General features: G+C 37.0%; 1 protein-coding gene across 4 annotated transcripts in view; it reads left to right on the top strand.

The window, feature by feature from the left end:
- Positions 1-19224, top strand: part of TIFAB (TIFA inhibitor) — a 112514-nt gene that overhangs the window by 66147 nt on the left and 27143 nt on the right. For 2 of the 4 annotated variants that reach the window (XM_074213511.1, XM_074213513.1), the window contains one exon: positions 10458-10581. The exons of the other annotated variants lie outside the window; for them this stretch is intronic. The gene's annotated coding sequence lies outside the window, so the exon portion shown is untranslated. The remainder of the gene's footprint in view (positions 1-10457; positions 10582-19224) is intronic. 4 annotated transcript variants of the gene reach the window in all.

Consider the following 19224-nt stretch of genomic DNA (forward strand, 5'->3'; position numbering starts at 1 on the left):
TTACTATGATTCTATGATGCTAACTTTTTTTTCTTATGAAGATTGTTTATGGTCATTAGGAAAAGACTGCATTTCTCAGACTGCTGTGAACCCAAGCTGCAAATTAGAAAGGAACAAATAGGGGCATCTGATAAAAAAAAAAAAAAGAAATACATGAAAATGAATAGTTTCCTTAGCAATACAGTAATCAAAGACAATTCTAAAGGACTTGTGATGGAAAATACCATCCACATTCAAAGGAAAAAACTATGGAATCTGAATGCAGATAAAAGCATACTATTTCAATTTTTTATTTTGCTTTTTTTGTTTTTCTTTTCTATGGTTTTTCCTTTTTGTTCTGATTATTCTTTCACAACATCATTAATATAGAAATATGTTTAGCATGATTGTTCATGCATTAAAAAAAAGATTAGGTTGTTGAGTCTCCAATTAGTTCCCCTATGTTTCCATGGTCCCTTGTTGAACATAATTGTTATTGCAAAAGAAAGACAATGAAGAACCTTCAGAGCAAAGTCAGGATCTGTAGCAACCAGGATGGAATAATGCCAGCAGCAGTGAAAGTAATAGCTAGAAATTCCTGATCTAAGGCAGGATCTATAGGGATTGTAATGATCTGACTGGCTTGTGCAGATGAGTAGGTGTTGACAAGCATCAGACTAGTTGTGTGGAAAAAGTCCCACTTCCACCCACATTTCAGAGGCTTTTCTACTGACATTTGAAGTCTGTTTCTTACTTTATGAGTTCAAGTGTCATTTAACTTAACTGTTTTTCTAATAAATCTATTGTACCTGAAATACTTATCGATTGTCTTGTTTGTTAGTATAAAAACTGATTCTAAAAGTAAAGTTAATTCAGAGTACTGAGAGAGATCCCAGATTTTTTGTGTGGGGCAAGTCATATAGAAGCAAAATTTGATGTCTTGTTAATTGAATCTGATTTGTCAGAGAAGTTGAGAAGCGCATGTATTTAAAATGAAACAAAATGAAACATTGCTTTGTGCTATTTTGGTATGAAAGACTTACCAATATGACTTACCAGAGCTGTAGGTCTTTCAGTTTTATTTTTTAAAAAAAGAGGGTGGCTTATGGTTCCAAGAAATTTAAAAGGCAGAGATAGAAAATTGAAAGCTATCTCAAATGTCCAAGTGAGAAAAGTGCTGCACGGTCATCCAATCAAACTGAAATCACTAAAGCCTATACATTTGCTTCTGTCTGAAAGACAAAAGCATTTATAAAAAAACAATCCCAGACTAGCTCTCATGCTTGTCTTCATTTTGCAAACAGGTAAAAGTTAATAACCTGCCAGAGTGACATCCCAGACAATTACACTAGAGACACATGAGGAATTTTCTTTATCTTCATAAGAGACCACTGATCCAAGCATCTTTCCTTCTATGTTTCCAAGTAACAACTCTACCAAACACAGTTAATGATTTATACTACATTAGGTTACATTGTCCTAAAGAGATTCTGGAAAACTACTTGGGAGATATATAGGCCAGTGATTTTTCATGTTCTCATCACATTTTGATGGTTATGATATATTCTTCCTCTGGGGCTGAGAGAAGGAAAACACTGTTTAGATTATATTGGAGCTCATATGGAAAAGACATATTTCTCAATATATTTTCTTCAGAATGATTGCACACATTTGTAAAGCATATGTGAAAAATGCCGAGAACAATGGATGTAAAATTCTTGTGGTTGTGAGAACAGACTTACATAATATATCACAGGGCAAAGAAGGAACTTGCTAAAGCTGAGGCTGCCAGACATATAACACTTTCACTCTGGACCAGAACTAGAACATTGACAATGAATACAGCAGTTTAGGTTGGGCTAGAAAGGCCTCTAATCCATCTCTATCCTCTTACCTTAAACAGTTCCACACGCAATCTGTCCCAAACAAATTCAAATAAACATTATGTCCCTGTTATAGGATTCTGGCTCTAGTTCAGAAAGGGACCTAATCCAACTCACTCATTTTACAGATGAGGCAACTGAGACCTGTGAAAATTAAAGCCCAATGTCTTGGGTGGTATTTGAAGTAGGATTTGAATCCAGGTCCTGACTCTAGAGTCAGTGATTTTCTCACTCTTACAGGACCTGAGAAATCATTAAGTCCAACCCCTCATTTTAGAGGTGATGAAATGGAGCTCCTAAATTGAAATGTCTTGCTCCAAATCACTCAGTGGCAGACGTTCAAGTCAAACCCAGGTTATCTCACTTCTTTTCCTACTGTGCTCTTTCTATTGTCCCATAGATAGAATAAATAATTATAATATGTGGTAGAATATAATGTGTACATATTGCAGATCTTAACAGAGAAGGGTAAGAGTTTCCAGGAAAACTGTAATCACCCTCTAGCAAGTGACTCATGTAAGATATATGATTTCGAGTTCCTGGCTGGGGCTGCCATTTCCTGAGGAGCCCCAGTCATGCTTACTTTACTCCTAAGTCAACTCATCTCTTGACCTCTCTGCCTCTCTACCAGCAGCCTTATCCTTTCTTTTTTCTGCTTCCTCTTTTTCTTTTCTTTCCCTGCTTTTCCTTCTCTTCTTCCTCCTCCTCTTTCTCTTCCACTTTCCAGTTCCCCCTTTTTTTGTTTTCTCTCCCCAAAGTGAAAGGTAAGTTCCTTAAGAGTAGACTGTATTATTTTCTTATATTTGTCTTCTCAGTGCTTAACATAGTTCTTGGTTCCTAGTAAGCACTTATCTATCTAGCTATCTTTATTTTTATCTGTTTCTTATTTTTTTTTTAAACAAAATACCCCTCCTCCTCCCCCATGAATATAGATAGACTTGTTTGGGTGAAAAAAGTAAAGGGGAGAGGAAAAAAATTAAAATAAAAAATAATAATAGTAGTAATTGTAGGTATGGCCAGGTGGCGCAATGGACGAAGCATCAGCCCTGGAGCCACGAGCACCCAAGTCCACATCCAGCCTCGTAAACCCAACAATCACCCAGCCGTGTGACATGCAAGCCACCCGATCCCCACTGCCCTGCAAAAGCCAAAAAAAAAAAAAAAAAAAAAAGAAAGAAAGAAAAAAAAAAGACCCAAAATAAAATAAAATAGTAATAATAGTAGGGGTGGCTGGGTGACAGACAGAGCATTGGCCCTTGAGCCAGGAGCACCTGGGTCCAAATCCAGCCCCAGACACCCAAACGTTATGTGGCTCCAGGCAGGCCATCCAGCCCTACTTGCCCTGCACCCTCCCCCAAATAATCATAACAAAAAATGTGCTTCAGTCTTTGTTCCAACACCAAGAACTCTGTCATGGGTGGATCTCATTCTTTATGATAAGTCCATCACAAAAGTTATTTCCATATTTTTCCACCATTGCCATTGCTGATCCCAACTCCCTCCTTTCTTATTTCTCCACTACCGTGTACTATATTTTCTCTCTCCTTTCACTATGACCCTGCTGTAGGGTAGCTGAGTGGCACAGCAGACAGATCCCTGGTCCCGGGGCCAAGAAGCACTGAGCCCCCTTACCACCCCTTAGGCCCAGAATCCACCTGGCCCTGTGGTCCTGGGCAGGCCTTCCATTCCCACCCCCTTGCAAGAAGTAAGAAAGAAAATGTGTTATATCTGGCCACTCTCCCCCCATGGTCCATCCTCTCCTCCTTTATTCACATCCCCACCCCTTCCCCCTGCTCCCCCCTCCTTCTTACTCCAGATGTCTATACCCCATTGAGTATATTTGCTATTTCCTCTCCTAGCCATCTCTGATGAGAGCAAAGGTTCCCTCATTCCCCCTTGCCTCCCCCCTTCCATATCATTGCAATAGCTATATTGTAATAAAACAAATCTTATGTGAAATATCTTGGACTATTCCCCCTCTCCTTTTTCTTTCTCCCATTCCATTTCCGTTTTTTTTCTATTGACTCCATTTTTACACCATATTTTATCTTCGAATTCAGCTTTCTCCTGTGCTTCAACTATAAAAGCTCTCTCTACCTGCTCTGTTGACTGAGAAGGTTCATGAGTATTATCAGTGTCATTTTTCTATGCAGGAATACATGCAGTTCATCCTCATTAAGTCCCTCATATTTCCCCCCTCTCCTCCAATCTCCATGCTTCACTTGAGTCCTGTATCTGAAGATCAAACCTTCTGTTCAGCTCTGGCCATTCCAAAAGGAACCTTTGAAATTCCCCTGGTTCATTGAAAGTCCATCTTTTTCCCTGGAAGAGGACATTCAGCCTTGCTGGGTAGTTCATTCTTGGCTGCATTCTAAGCTCTCTTGCCTTCCGGTATATTGTATCCCAAGCCCTACGAGCTTCCAATGTAGCTGCTGCTAAGTCCTGTGTGATCCTGATTGCAGCTCCACAATATTTGAACTGTGTCCTTCTGGCTGCTTGTAATATTTTCTCTTTGACTTGGGAGTTCTGGAACTTGGCTATAATATTCCTAGGGGTTGGTTTTTTGGGATCTCTTTCTCTGGGGGATCGGTGGATTCTCTCCATTTCTATTTTGCCCTCTGCTTCTAGAATATCAGAGCAATTTTCCTGTAGTAATTCTTTGAAAATGATGTCAAGGCTCTTTTCCTGATCATGACTTTCAGGTATTCCAATAATTTTTAAATTATCTTTCCTAAGTCTGTTTTCCATATCAGTTGTTTTTTCAATGAGATATTTCACATTTTCTTCTAATTTTTCATTTTTTTGGTTTTGAAGTATTGATTCCTGATTTCTGTTAAATTCATCAATCTCCCTGAATTCTATTCTTTGTCTGAAGGATTTGTTCTCCTCAGAGAGTTTTCTTATCTCTTTTTCCATCTGGCCAATTTTGCTTTTTTAAAGCATTCTTCTCCTCAATAATTTTTTGAACCGTTCTATACATTTGACCTAAGCTGGTTTTTAGCATGCTATTTTCTTCAGCATTTTTTTGGATTTCCCTGACTAAGCTGCTGACTTCATTTTCATGTTTTTCCTGCATCTCTCTCCTTTCTTTTCCCAGTTTTTCTTCCAACTCCCTCATTTGATTTTCAAAGTCTTTTTTGAGCTCTATCATAGCCTGAGCCCAATTTCTGTTTTTTCTTGGAGTCTTTAGATGCAGAAGCTTGTGCTTCTTCATCTTCAGACTGAGTATTTTGGACCTTCTTGGGCTCATTTGCAAAAAATTTCTCAATAGTCTTCTTTTTGTTTCTCTGCTTGCTCATTTTCCCAGCCTGGGCCTGGTTTGGGGTGTTTCTTGAGCTTTTGGGACACTCCCGCAAGGGTCTCAGTGTGTGAGGTTCTGTCCACCCTCCTGGTCTGTGAATGACCATAAGCGCCCCCCTCTGCCAAGGGGCTGATGTGTGGGGGGGGGGGCTGCTGTTCTATGGGGGGCCTAGACTGTGGTCAGGATCTGAATGTGGTCAGAGTCCTGTTTCAGGGGCAGAGGACAGAGCTAGGCAGTCTCTCTCCACTCCCCTCCCTCAGCTCATTGGGGTCATGCCCTGGGGGCTCCTGCTTACGGGCTCCGCCTGTTTCTGTTTCCTGGATCAGGGCTGGGGAAAGACCATGCTGCTTGCTGTGTGCCCTGAGGGCTGGGCTCCACATGCTCACTCTGGCAGAGGTCCCCGCTGTTCCCCCACTTTGTGCCCGGTGTTCCTCGGGGTGCAGCTCAGGAAACTCCCCTGCTGCTGTGAACTGAGACCCCCAGCGCCCTGGGGCTGCCTCTGGGAGGCTGAGGTTCTTTGGCTCTGGCAGGCCACCCCTCTGGTGGGCCACCTCTCCGACCCCGGGGAGCAGAGCCTTTCTGCTCTTTTCCGGGTTACCTTGAGTAGGAGAACTGCCTCACTGGGTCCCTTTGTGGGTTCTGTCTCTCGAAAGTTTAGTTAGAGTCCTTAGCTGATGAATTTTATCAGAGAGCTTCTAAGACTTGATCCCTTCTTGTTGCCATCTTGGCTCTGCTCCCCTATTTTTATCTGTTTCTATCCATCTCTTTTTGCTATCTCTATATTTAATCTATTTCTATAATTATCTATTTTCTACTTTATCTATTAAACCCTAGCTATTATAGGGAGCAAGGTTGTTAAGGGCTTCGAATTCTTTGAAGAGCTTGTTTTTGATCCTAGCTATAATAAGGAGCCCTAGCCATAATAGGGAGAAGTAGAGTAATGTACTTTAGGTAAATCACTTTGGCAGCCATATGGAAAAATTGGTAAGGTGAGAAACTTAAAACAAGGAGACCACTTAGGAAGTTATTAATATAGTCTAGATGAGAGTCAGTATATATACAATGCAGACTTTACCTGTGACTTTTAGACAGATTTGTTCTCTTTGTAAAATGTATGGTTGAACTATAGGAAGGGATTCTTAATCACTTTTGTGCCATGTGCTATTTGGAAGTGGTTGAAGTCTATGGACTTCATGTCATAATAAGGTTGAAATGCATGAAATAAACTATATAGAATTGCAAAGGAAATCAATTATGTTGAAATATTTATAAAAATATTCAAAGTTCCAAGTCTTTGAACCCATTGAAATACAACTGCAGACTCAAAGGGTCCATGGAATAGAGGTTTAAAAACTCAGAACTACATCATCTCTAAGCTTCTTTCAACTGGAACCTGAATCTCACAGAGGTTAAGTAATTTGCCCAAGTACACCTAAATAGTAAGTTCAAAAACAGAAGTTGAACATAAGTCTTCCAACTCCAAATCTAGCATTCTACCAATTATATCATGGCACCTCTTGAATTTATTTTTGTGCTAGCTGTAATTAAGTGTATGGATTCAGGTTCCAATAAGACCTTTATTTTATCTATTATTGACTATAAAAAGAGAAATTTTATGCAACAATAGAAATGGTCCAGAACCAGGCATTGTCTCTCCTGTGCCTAGGAAGGAGTAAAGTAGGGGCCCCAGAGTGTTTTGGAGCCTGCCCTTCTGCATAGTTCAACTGCAATCTATTACAAAAAGGGAACTGTAGGACCAGATTGGACCAAGCTTGGCAATGAGAAAAATGAGAGAGAAGAGGTTTATGAAAAGAGAAGAAGGTTTATATTTATCTGGTTTATGAAATTTGCTATAAATATACATAGACACTAAAATGCACTCCCAGTTAATAGTTTACTTCAGACTAAGCATATCTGGGGGAAAAGGATTTTCAACAGGTGATTAAGTAGGCATAGGAGACAAAAAAACTAACCACCTGTCTGTCTGTCTGTCTATCTATCTATCTGTCTGTCTATCTATCTATCTATCTATCTATCTATCTGTCTGTCTGTCTGTCTGTCTGTCTGTCTGTCTATCTATCTATACATATGTGTATATATATATATATATATATATATATATAATTATTATAATATTATTCTGGAAAGGTTCATTTATCCCATTCTATTTCCCATTGGGGCATTTGAGCACTGTTTTCCACTCTGGAATTAGGGCAGTTTCTTCTCAAGCTAACTCGGCAAAGAAAGGCAAAAGACCAAGCAAAAGACCAAGCAAACAAGTAAAAAAAAAAAACCACAGTCTCTCCTCTCAAGAAGCTTATAGAAGGATTTGGAAACCCCCAATTTATATTGGAAAATAGTAATAATTAACAGCAGACAATTTAACATTGTAAAACATAGCTACAGAAACTATTAGCTAGATTTTCTTTTGTTTCAGCAAAATGAAACCAATCTGCAATATCCTTTGTGATTAATACTATTTGGCGCATACACACACACACACACACACACACACACACACACACACGCACAGAGTCTCTGGTGATTTAGCAGACTTTGTGACAAAAGTGAAAGCTATGTGCACAGTGACATTTATTCAGATGTGTGAGGAGATAATCAGTTGTTTCATGCACCTCTGTCCTAGGATACTTTAGAATCCAAGCAAGACTATCTGAAGTGAGCAAAGGTTGGACTATAGATGAAGCAAAGACTCAGAGTATGCTTCTGATGACTACAAAATCAGATTCTAACAGGGAAATGAATCATCTTTGGGGTATGGGGTGGAAATTTGTCTTCTCTAGGCAAAGAGTTTTCAATTGTGAACAAATTAGAATTTCCTCTTTCATCCAATATCTCTGATTATTTGGTTTTGGAGCATTATTTAGTCTGAAGTACCATAAGTTCTGCTCATGAAATTACATGCTCTTTTAATTTTTTAAATTATAGTTTTTCAGTTAAAATTTTTCTCCCTTTCGAAACTCCATTTAAAAAAACTAGAAAAATCAAAACCTTTACAATAAATGTACATAGTCAAGGAAAACATACTTCCACACTGCCTCATTCTACATCCACCACTTCTCTGTCAGATATTTTATTACTCATCCTCTGGAGTCATGCCTTGATCAGAGTTCTTAAGACTTTCAAAGTTGTTTGTTTTTGAACATGAACCCTGGAGTCAGGAGGATCTGAGTTCAAATTCAAATCAAATAATTACCTAGCTGTGTGACCCTGGGAAAGTCATTGATCCCATTGCCTTGCAAAAACTAAAAAAAAAATATTATTTGTTTTTATTAGCATTATTATATAAACTGGTCTCCTGATTCTACTTACATTACTCTGTACCACCTCACGAAAGTCCAACTTTTCTCTGAAACCATCCTCTTCATCACCCTTTATGACACAATAGTTTTCAATTACATTTGTATACTATAATTTGTTTAGTTATTACTCAATTAATGGACATTCCCCTTGGTTTTCAACTCATTGTTACTACTACTACTACTAAGAACTTCTATAAATATTTTTGTTCATTTGGATTCTTTTTCTCTTTCTTTGATCTCTTTGGGGTGTAGGCTTAGCAATGATATTGTTAGATTGAAGGATATACACAGTTTAATGACTTTAGGGGCATAATTCCAAATTGCTTTCCAGAATGGTTGCAGCAGTTCACATCTCCAACCATTAGTGCATTAATGTATCTGTTTTCCCACAATCCCTCTAAATCTTCTCATTATTCTTTTGTTTTGTCAGCTATGCCAATCTAAAGGCTATGAGTTGCTTTAATTTGTATTTCTCTAATTATTAGTGATTTGGAGCATTTATTCAGAAACTTAATGGTAGTTGGTTTTCTTTTTAAATTGATTGTTCATATTTGAACATTTACCAGTTGGTGAATGGATTTTATTCTTATACACTTAGATCACTCCCTTTTATATTTTAGAAATGAAAACTTTATAAAAGGAATGCTGCAAAAAGTTTTTAAGTTATTTGTTTCATTTTTTATTTGATTATTTTGCTTGTTTTGTGTGTAAACACTTCAAATTTTATGGGAGCAAAATTGTACATTTACTCTTCTGTGATTTTCTCTATCCATTGCTTAGTCATGAATTCTCCTAGTCATAGATTTGAAAAAATAATTTCTTCCTTGATCCTCTAATTTATTTATGTGGCTACTCTTAGTGTCTATACATTTGAAGCTAATTTGGTATACAGTGTGAGATATTTCTTTATTTCTTCCAGATTACTTTATAGTTTTTCCTTACCAGTTTTTTGTCAAAAAAAAAAGTCCTTTTCCAGAAACTGAGGTCTTTGGATTTATCAAACCCTAGACTCCTGTGTTCATTTACTTAGTTCTAAGTTGGTTATTTCTTTATTTCTTCCAGACTATTTATAGTTTTCCTTACCAATTTTTTGTCAAAAAAAAGTCCTTTTCCAGAAACTGGGGTCTTTGCATTTATCAAACCCTAGACTACTATGTTCATTTACTTAACTCTAAGTTGGTACCTAATCTGTTTCACTGATGGACCTCTCTGATTTTTAACTAGTACTCTCACAAATAGTCATCTACACTTTGCTAGATGATGAGGGTCAGCCTACTACTCCCTAACCGTTTGGAAGTTTTTCCTAAATCAATGTTTCTCCAACTTTTTCTTAGAACTCCTGGTTCTGTCCTCTGAGGTCAAAGCAAATCCAGTCTTTCTTCCACCTCACAACTTTTCAAATAGCTGAGGACCACTATTTGGCTTTCACTCTTCTCTTCTCCAGTTTAAACATTTATTAGATCTTCATTCCGTAATTCTGGATTTTCTCTTGGTGTCAAGACTAAAGTAGTAATAGGTGACACTTAACACATATTAGAACATCACATATATTTTTATTTTTAATTAACACATTAACCTATTGAAATCACTTTTATCTGGTTCAGGCAATATTTAGGAGGGTTATGTGTGGGTCACATGTTGACACCTCTGATTTGGCCTCTCTCAGAGCTGAGACTGGATCACAAATCTCTTATTTTCCCAAAGTTTCCTTGCTTCCCTCACTAGAGAGGAAAAAGAGAGGTGGAAACTAAGAACAGACTGGGTCTGTTATAGGGAAGGATAAGTTTCCTCTGGATAAGAACACAGTCCATCTGTTAGTGGGATTGTGGGATTGTGGTCCAAACCTAAGTATCCTGACTTTTTCTCATGCTGACTGTGGTATAGTTAAGGAGACCAGAATAACTTATCTTTTTTTTCTTATCCCATTAGCCTATAAATTCAAATTCAAATGGATCCTGTCTGATCTTTCCACAGGCTTCTTAATTATCAGTTCCTATATATGACGTCACCTATTGTCCTATGAAAAAAAGTTGAGATAAACACTGCCTAGGACCTGGGCTGGGAGGGAACCATCTGCTGTCTCCTAAGAGTCTTTCAGGTAATTTATAAAGAACAGTAACCCCTTGGGACCTTGCTCTACAGCTTGCTGGGTTATACTATAAGCCTAATTCTGTGCCTTTCAAGTTCATAGACTACCTTGTCTAAATCTTTCATTTTACAAATGAGAAAAACTGAAATTCATCAAGGTGAGGGGACTTGAAAAAGGTGCTAACTGAACAACTCACCTAACCCTGTTTACCTCAATTCCAGGGCTATCTTTAGTCATCCTGATTCGTATCTAACCACTGTACCCAGAGGAGAAAGTGAGGTTGGTAACTTTGCACAGCACTCCTTCACTCAAATCCAATTCATAGGAATGTCAGAAAATAGCAAGTCAGGATTTGAACTCAGGTTCTATGACTGCATATCTAGTGTTTTGCCTTTATACCACAGACATAGTTGTGCATTGGCATCCCCTTACAATAAAAATAATGACAATAATAGTATCATTAAAATGAAAATGATGATGATGATGATGATGATGTTTGTCCTTCATTCTGGAAGAAGACCATGACATCAGGGAGGTGATGCCATGATATTCCTATGAATTAGATTTGAGTAAGGGAGTGCTATGCAAAGTCACCAATCTTACTTTCTCCTCTGGAGTCATCTGATTCTAGTGGTTACACATGAATCAGGATGACTAGAGATAGCTATGGATGTGAAGCAATCAGGGTTAAGTGACTTGTTCAGGGTCACACAGCTAGCAAATGCCTGAAGTCAGATTTGAACTCAGATCCTCCTGACTTCAGGGTCGGTGTTCTACTCATTGCACTATTTTGTTGGTAAGTTAGATGACCAGCTCACAAAATTCATGTAACCCAGAGCATCCAACATATTTTGAAGTCTGCAATTGTGATTTCATTTTATGAGCAACTTCTGGTGTGGAAAATACTTTGAAGTGATACCATTAAACAACACATTTACAACTTCTAGCCTTAGAGTTGCCTGGAACACAGACATTAAAGGAGACTTCCAGCCTGTAATGTAATAATTTTATGCCAACATCAATAACTCAAATTTCTTTAGCACTTTTACAAAGGTTTACAAAGGGCTTTCAACACAATAACCCTACAAGGTAGATAATGCAAGTTCTACATTATATTAAGGAGGAAAATTAGGCTCTGAGTGGCTAAATGTCAAAAACCAAGATTTTGATTGCTAACTTCAAGCTTCTTCCTAGTAAAATATTTGCCTCACACCATATAGAGACATATTTGATGGGAATTTCAAAGCTAAAAAAGGACCTGATATTGATCAGTAACTGAAGGCCACAGAAGGAAAATAATTTGCCCAAGATGGCATCCTGTAATTTAGTGGTTTCTAATTATAAATTAATGTAGGATAGAGTTGAGGAAAATATTGATATTATAAGGGTTCACAATGTGCACATTCTGCATGGTTATTTTTTCCTAATGTATTTTCTTAATTAATGGTTGCTAATAGTATAAATACTGGCATGTGGGGGATCCCAAAATTGATATTAAAAATAGATCCTTATACTCAAGAAACTTTAAAAAAATTTATTTAATTTTCCATTTGATAAATTTGCTTTTGTTTTCTTATTTATTAAATTTTCTTGAAGTGAGTTCTACATGTATTTGGCATCTCTGACTCTCCCTTTCCATTATCACCTTGCCCAGATAGAGCTTTTGGCAGCACCTGAGCCCTTCCTCACTGAGCCAATGGTGATAGGGCAAGAAGCATAATACAGGTTCAACAGGTTCAATGTCCTTTTTCTAACTCTGCCTGCCTTGTTCCCCAAAACTGACTATGCAAATGACTCTTCAGTTTTGAGAGGCCAAGAGATCAGAAAGTTCTGCTAGCTACTAAGTTAAATGTACTTTGCTTTGTTTTGGTCTAATGATACTGTCCTCTAAAGGTGCCAAGAAATGTGTGCTTTGAAAATTTCCAGCCCTCTTTCCTGTATCCCTCCAAGACAAATCCCTTCCCTTCTGTGATTGGTCAAAGATCTGGTTATTATGGGATTTGTAGCCAAGTAAAAAATTACAAATACATGTTAGGAATTTATAATAGTAATCAAGTTGGATTTAGCTAAAAAGCCAAGTAGATTAAAAAGGCAACATTTGATTGTCTTACAGAATCCTTGGGTTTTAAGGCAGAAAAAATGCCTGGAGATGTCATTTAAGGCATCCATCTGCCTCTGGGTAGGATTGTCCCATAAAGCATTTTCATAGATATGAAGTTTTAAATATCTCCAGGATGATACCTCCCTAATATTGTAATTACTTATAAATTTCACTTGTGATTGACAATCAGCATCCAATCCTTTCATTATACAGAGGAAAGTGGGAGTCATGGCCTTATAAATTAGGGGTAGAGCTCAAGTCTTCAGTCTTGTGTTCTATAACTGACTTCCACTGTATTGATTATCTTTGAATGTTTTATTTTTTTCTCAATTGCACGTAAAAAAATTTTAACATTCATTTTTAAAAATTTTGAGTACCAAATTCTCTCCCCCCTCTTCTGTCCCCTTCATTGAGAAGGCATGTAATCTGATATAGATTATATATATATGTGTGTAGTCATGTAAAACATATTTCCATATTAGTCGTGTTGTAAAAGAAGATAAAGACCATAACCCTACAAAATTTTATTTAAAATGAATAATAGTATGCTTTGATTTGCATTCTGGAGACAGTATTTTTCATCATAATTCCTTCAGAATTGTTTTAGATCATTGTATTGTTGAGAATAGCTAAGCTAATAATAAAAAATCATCATATAATATTGCTGTTCAGTGTACAATGTTCTCTTGATTTTGCTCACTTCATGTAGCATTGGTTTATATGTCTTCTCCAGTTTTCTAAAAGGATGCTGTTCTTCATTTCTTTTGGTAAGTACAGTAGTATTCTATCATAATCATGTAACACAACTTGTTCAGCCAATTGTCTAATTCATGGACATCTCAACAATTTCCAATTCTTTGTCACTACAAAAAAAAGATACTGTAAATATTTTTAAATAATCATATCCTTCTTCCTTTAAAAAAATCTCTTTGGGATACAGATACAGTAATAGTTTTGCTAGATCAAAGGGTATGCACAGTTTTCTAGTCTTTAGGCATAATTCCAAATTGCTTTCTAGAATAGTTGGATCATTTCTCAATTTCACAACAGTTCACTGCCTTGATCATTTTTGATAATGATTATATATCCTGTCTCCAGTCTTAGTTCTATGATTGATTGAGTTGTACTGTAAGATAATATAAAATTTAAAGTTTGAAGGAACTTTAAAAGGTATATGCAGTTGGGAAAACTGTGGCCCAGAAAAGGAAAGGAACTTATTCATGGTTGCAGAGGTAGTTAGTAAAATAATTATGATTTTATCCATTGTCCACTTAACTCCAGCCTCCTTCCAGCTATATCACCACTGCCTTACACTGATTATTTCCCAAACTCTAGTTAAATGTGAGGTTTTTTTTTTAGGCACAAAAGTCAAGCTAGGTCAACATCACATTTGTGAAAACGAAGTTCACTAAGTTCTCAGTTCCTAAGATTCATAAAAAGAAAATTCCTAAAAACTAAATTCAACTGAAAGCCTGAATTCTGTCTGTCTTACCCTGGGAAGTCATCAGCTAATGACTGTCCAGGACAAAAAAAATGCAAGTTCCTTGAAGTATTTGAAATAAACATTTTGATAGGGATATAATGCTGTACTTCAGGATCTTGTCAGTTCCAAATGTCTAGACAAATAACATAGCTTTGAAAATTCTTTGAAACCATTTGGCATTTAGCAAAATTACTCTATACTCATTCAAAGAGATTTGATCCCTTTGGAATCCCTGAAGCCTGGGATGATTCCTTCTTTCCTTTTCCCTCTCTCTCAGCCTCCCCTCCACAGTCCTAGCATTGCCAGAGCACTGCTGTTGATCCTGCTGCCATGTCTATTCTTAGATATAACCTGTGGATTCCATTGACTTCCTAACAAGCAGGTTTTCAGTATGAGCAATTCTCAAATATGTGAACTCTGGACCTAAAGCATCAAGGACAATTACCATCTCCACTGGAAGACCTTCCAATGTAGACCATTCCACACTGGGAAAGCTCTATAGAGATTAGGCTGTTTTTACTTAAATTGAGCAGAAATTCATTGCTCTCTAACTTCTACTTAAGTGTTCCAAGTTCTGTCCTCTAGATCCAAATAAAACAAGCCAAATAACTTTCCACCTGCTCAAATAGTGGAAGACATATTGCATGAAACCCCCAGGTATACTGTTTAAAAATATCCTGCTCCTTCAACTGATTTTTCTTTTCATTTCTTTTTTTTTAAGAAATGATATTGGGGGTGACTAGGTGGCACAGTGGGTAGAGCACTGCCCTTGGAGTCAGGAGTACCTGAGTTCAAATCCAGCCTCAGACACTTAATAATTACCTAGCTATATGGCCTTGAGCAAACCAATTAACCCCATTGCCTTGAAAAGTCTAAAAAAATGATATTTTATTTTGTTTATTATATTTTATTTATATTACATGTTATGGTAGTTTTTCAACATTCATCCTTTTGTATCCCTTTACTCCCTGGCCCGTCCCAGTGGTGAACAGTCTGATAAATCAACTGATTTTTTTATGACATAGTCACTGATCTTCTCATCATCCTAGCATTCCTTTGAATGTTCTGTTTTTTTTTAATGTCCTTCTTTACATGTACCTAAATACTGTACTGCAGATATGTTCTGACAAGGGTAAAGTAGAACTATTACTTCTGTCCTTCTGTATATTTTCATAGAAAATAACTCCTAGAAGGCAAGAACTAAGTTTTTCTTCTGTATTTATATCCCCAGAACATTGTTGATATAATCTACGGTTGCATTTGGGAACAGCCTTAAAGATAGAGGACAAACCAGAGATAATTTTCTTGCTTTGCTTTTTTCTTTGTTTAAAAAAAATAATTTTATTCACTTATTTTTCTAACTATATGCAATGATAGTTTTCAACAATCATTTTTAGCAAGATTTTGAGTTTCACATTTTTCTCCTTCCCTTCCTTCCCTTCTCTGACAGAAAGCTATATATGTATAACCATGCTAAATATAGATCCATATTAATTATGTTGTGAAAGAAGCAAAATGGGAATAAACATTAGAAAGGGAAAAAAACTATAATCCTTAAGACAACTTTTAAAAATTGAAGGTAGTAAGCTTTGGTCTACACTTAAATTCCATAGTTCTTCCTGTGGATATGGAAGGGTTTGTTTCATCACAAGTCTTTTATAATTGTCTTTGAAATGAATAAGTCCATCATAGTTGATCAGCACCCAATGTTGCTATTACTGTGTACAATGTTCTTCTGGTTTTGCTCATTTCACTCAGTAACAGTTCATCAAGCCTTTCTACACTATTTTGATGTTCCATCCCTCCTGATTTCTTATTGAACATCCATCACATTCATCTATCACAATTTGATCAGTCATTCCCCAATTGATGGGCATTCCCTCAATTTCCAATTCTTTTTCACCACAAAGAAAAACGATGAATTTTCTTGTGCATGTGGGATTTTTTCTCTTTTTTGTGATCTCTTTGGGATACCAACCTAGCAGCACTATTACTAGATCAAGATATGCACAATTTTATTGTCCTTTGGGTGTAATTCCAAATTGTTCTCCAGAAAGGCTAGATCAATTCATAACTCCACCAGCAATGTATTAGTATCCCAATTTTCCCATGTCTCCTCCAACATTGATCAATCTGATAGGGTATGAGGTAGTACCTCAGAATTGTTTTAATTTGCATTTATCTAATAAATAATGATTTAGAATATTTTTTCATATGACTTTCATATTTTTTCATCTGAGAATTGCCTTTTCATATCCCTTGACCATATCAATTGGTGAATGACTTGTATTCTTATAAATTTGATTCAGTTCTCTATTTTAGAAATGAGTCTTTTGTTAGAAACACTAATTGTAAAAATTATTTCCCAATTTACTGAATTCCTTTTAGTCTGGTTGCATTGGTTTTATTTGTGCAAAACCTTTTCAATTTAAAGTAATCAAAATTATCCATTTTGCATTTTATAATGTTCTTTATTTCTTCTTTGGTTATAAACTGTTCCCCTTTACATAGATCTGACAGGTAAACTATTCCTTGTTCTCCTAATTGATTTATGATATCACCTTTTATGTCTAAATCCTGTACACATTTTGATCTTATCTTGGTATGGTGTGTGATGCCTAGTTTCTGCCATGCCATCTTTCAGTTTTCCCAACAGTTTTTATAAAAGAGTGAATGCTTATCCCAGAAGCTGCAATCTTTGGATTTATCAAAATGCAGATTACTATAGTCATTTATTATTGTTTCTTTTACACCTAATCTATTCCACGGATCCACCATTATTCCTTAGCCAGTACCAAACAGTTTTGATGTTTTATAATATAATTTTAGATCTGATATGGTTAGTCATCTTTCTTTGCACTTTTTCCATTTTAATTCCCTTGATATTCTTGACATCTTCTTCCTCCATATGTTGCTTTTTTTTCAGCCAACTTGGTTCAGTGGGCATTGGAACCTTAGAGTTTCTCTTGACATAATATTTATGATGTTGGTCCCATTCAAAGGATTATATCTAACTAGGAAGTGTCACAAAATTGCAGTTCAAGTCTGTTTTCTTCTCTAGGTTTCAAATTGCCTAGTTCTGAAATAAGGGTCCTAGACTAGGTGATTTCCAAGGGTCTTCCCAGGTCAGTGATTCTAAAGAAAGCCCCTGAAAAGATCCAGAGGCAAGAATTCACCTGATTTGTTGATTCTAAAATCAGAATTGTCATCTTGGATCTGCTGGCTTTGGTTTGCCATTTCATTTTTTAACATTTCTAACTACTGAAAATTTTTTTTTCCTTTATGTCAACCCCAAATCACTCTCAAGATAAATTTTCATTCACTTGGTCTTAGTTTGTTCAATGCTCAACTCAAGTACAATCTCTTCTCCTGATGTCCCCCTCCCCCAAACTTCCTTTGTATTTATTTTGTATGTATTATATATATAATATATACTTATATCTACCAGGTTGTTTCCCCCAGTAGAGTATAAGCTTGAAGGCAGCAACTGTTGTGTTTTTTTCTTTGTATCTTGATGCCCAGTATGGTTTGTCCTTAACAAATGCTAATTGATAGGATAACAGCTAATTTTGATGTTTATAAAGTGTTTTACATAATTATCCCATTTTTATCATGATAACAAATCTGTGTGGTAGGTGAACAAGTATTATTACTTCTGTTTTACAAGTGGACAAACCAAAACTCAGAAATTCCAAGTGATAACCTGAGTCACCAAGCTAGTGTCAGTGGCAAGATTTGAACCCTGGTTTTCATGTCTAAGTCCAACATTTTCCATAAAATCTGATTCTTACAAAGTATATTGGTCATACCAAGGCCTCTAGGTAGGTTTGGTCCCTGGTAGGAGCATAGATGTTCTTGAGTTTCTTGGAAAAACAATAGCTCCAATTCATCTGTCTTTTGTATAGTAAACAGGAGCAACCTAAATCTCCACTTCAATTTCTCTTGATTCATTGCTCCCAGGGAACAATCGACAGGAATAGAACCAAATTTATAAGCAGCTTGTGATCCAGCCTCCCATGTAGAGTAGATCTTCTCCTGTACAGGAAGCAGACCTAGAGAAGCACATTTCTAAGAGTTGAATAATAAAATTGAAGAGAAAAAAAAAGCAAGTATAGTTTATGGACAAAGGGAGTGGGGAATACTCTCTATGAAATAGAAATATCCCTCCACCCCTAGGGATAGAAGCTCTTCCCCTCCTGGATCCCCTCAAAAAGGACGGGTTGTGGTGGACTGAGTGAGTAGGGGAGAGTCAAAGTCCTGTGGGGCTTTACCAGCATGTCCAGGCTGCCAATTTTGTGTCATCACCTCAAAAGGCAAAACCCAACTATCACTGACCATAAATTGTGGCAGGAAAGCAAACACAGAAACCCTGGAGAACAGAACCATGGAGAAGGGGCAGGAGCGTTGCTGCCGATTCTTAGCCAAGAGAACCAGTTCAATGATTTGCTGCTGCCTCATGGGTCTGCCCTTAGACAGATCCATCACCTTCCTTCCTGGGGTCAGCCTTCTTCTCTCTATAGCAAGCCTAGATATAATAACTCAACACATGTTTCCTGAGCCACCTTGGTGCTGTTGGAGAATTTTTCAGTATGGGTTCCTGGAGAGTCCAGGGAGAATCTCATCAACTGGGTAGATCCACTGATGGGGGGGGGGGGGTGTCAAATAATTTGAGTAGCCAAACTGAAAAGAAAAAGATTTATTAGCATATTAAGGAAGATTGCTCACCACTAGTGGTTTTAGTTTTTTGATTTGGCTTTTATAATCTTTTAGGCTCTCTTATAGCAGATAGCCAATCTGCAGCATTCTTCTTCAATTTAGGATAGATAAATCCTCCTTTCACAGGAGTAGCTAGCTGGGTGGTGCTGTGGCTAGAGAGCCAGGCCTGGAGTCAGGAAGATTCATCTTTCTGAGTTCAAATCCAGCCTCAGACACTTAATTAACTGTGTGACCCTGGGCAAGTCACTTAAATCTGTTTGCCTCAGTTTCCTCATCTGTAAAATGAGCTAAAGAAGAAAATAGCAAATCACTGCAGTATCTTTGCCAAGAAAACCCCAAATGAAGGTAAATG

Source organism: Macrotis lagotis, chromosome 1, assembly GCF_037893015.1.
Source record: "Macrotis lagotis isolate mMagLag1 chromosome 1, bilby.v1.9.chrom.fasta, whole genome shotgun sequence".
Classification (NCBI taxonomy): domain Eukaryota; kingdom Metazoa; phylum Chordata; class Mammalia; order Peramelemorphia; family Peramelidae; genus Macrotis; species Macrotis lagotis.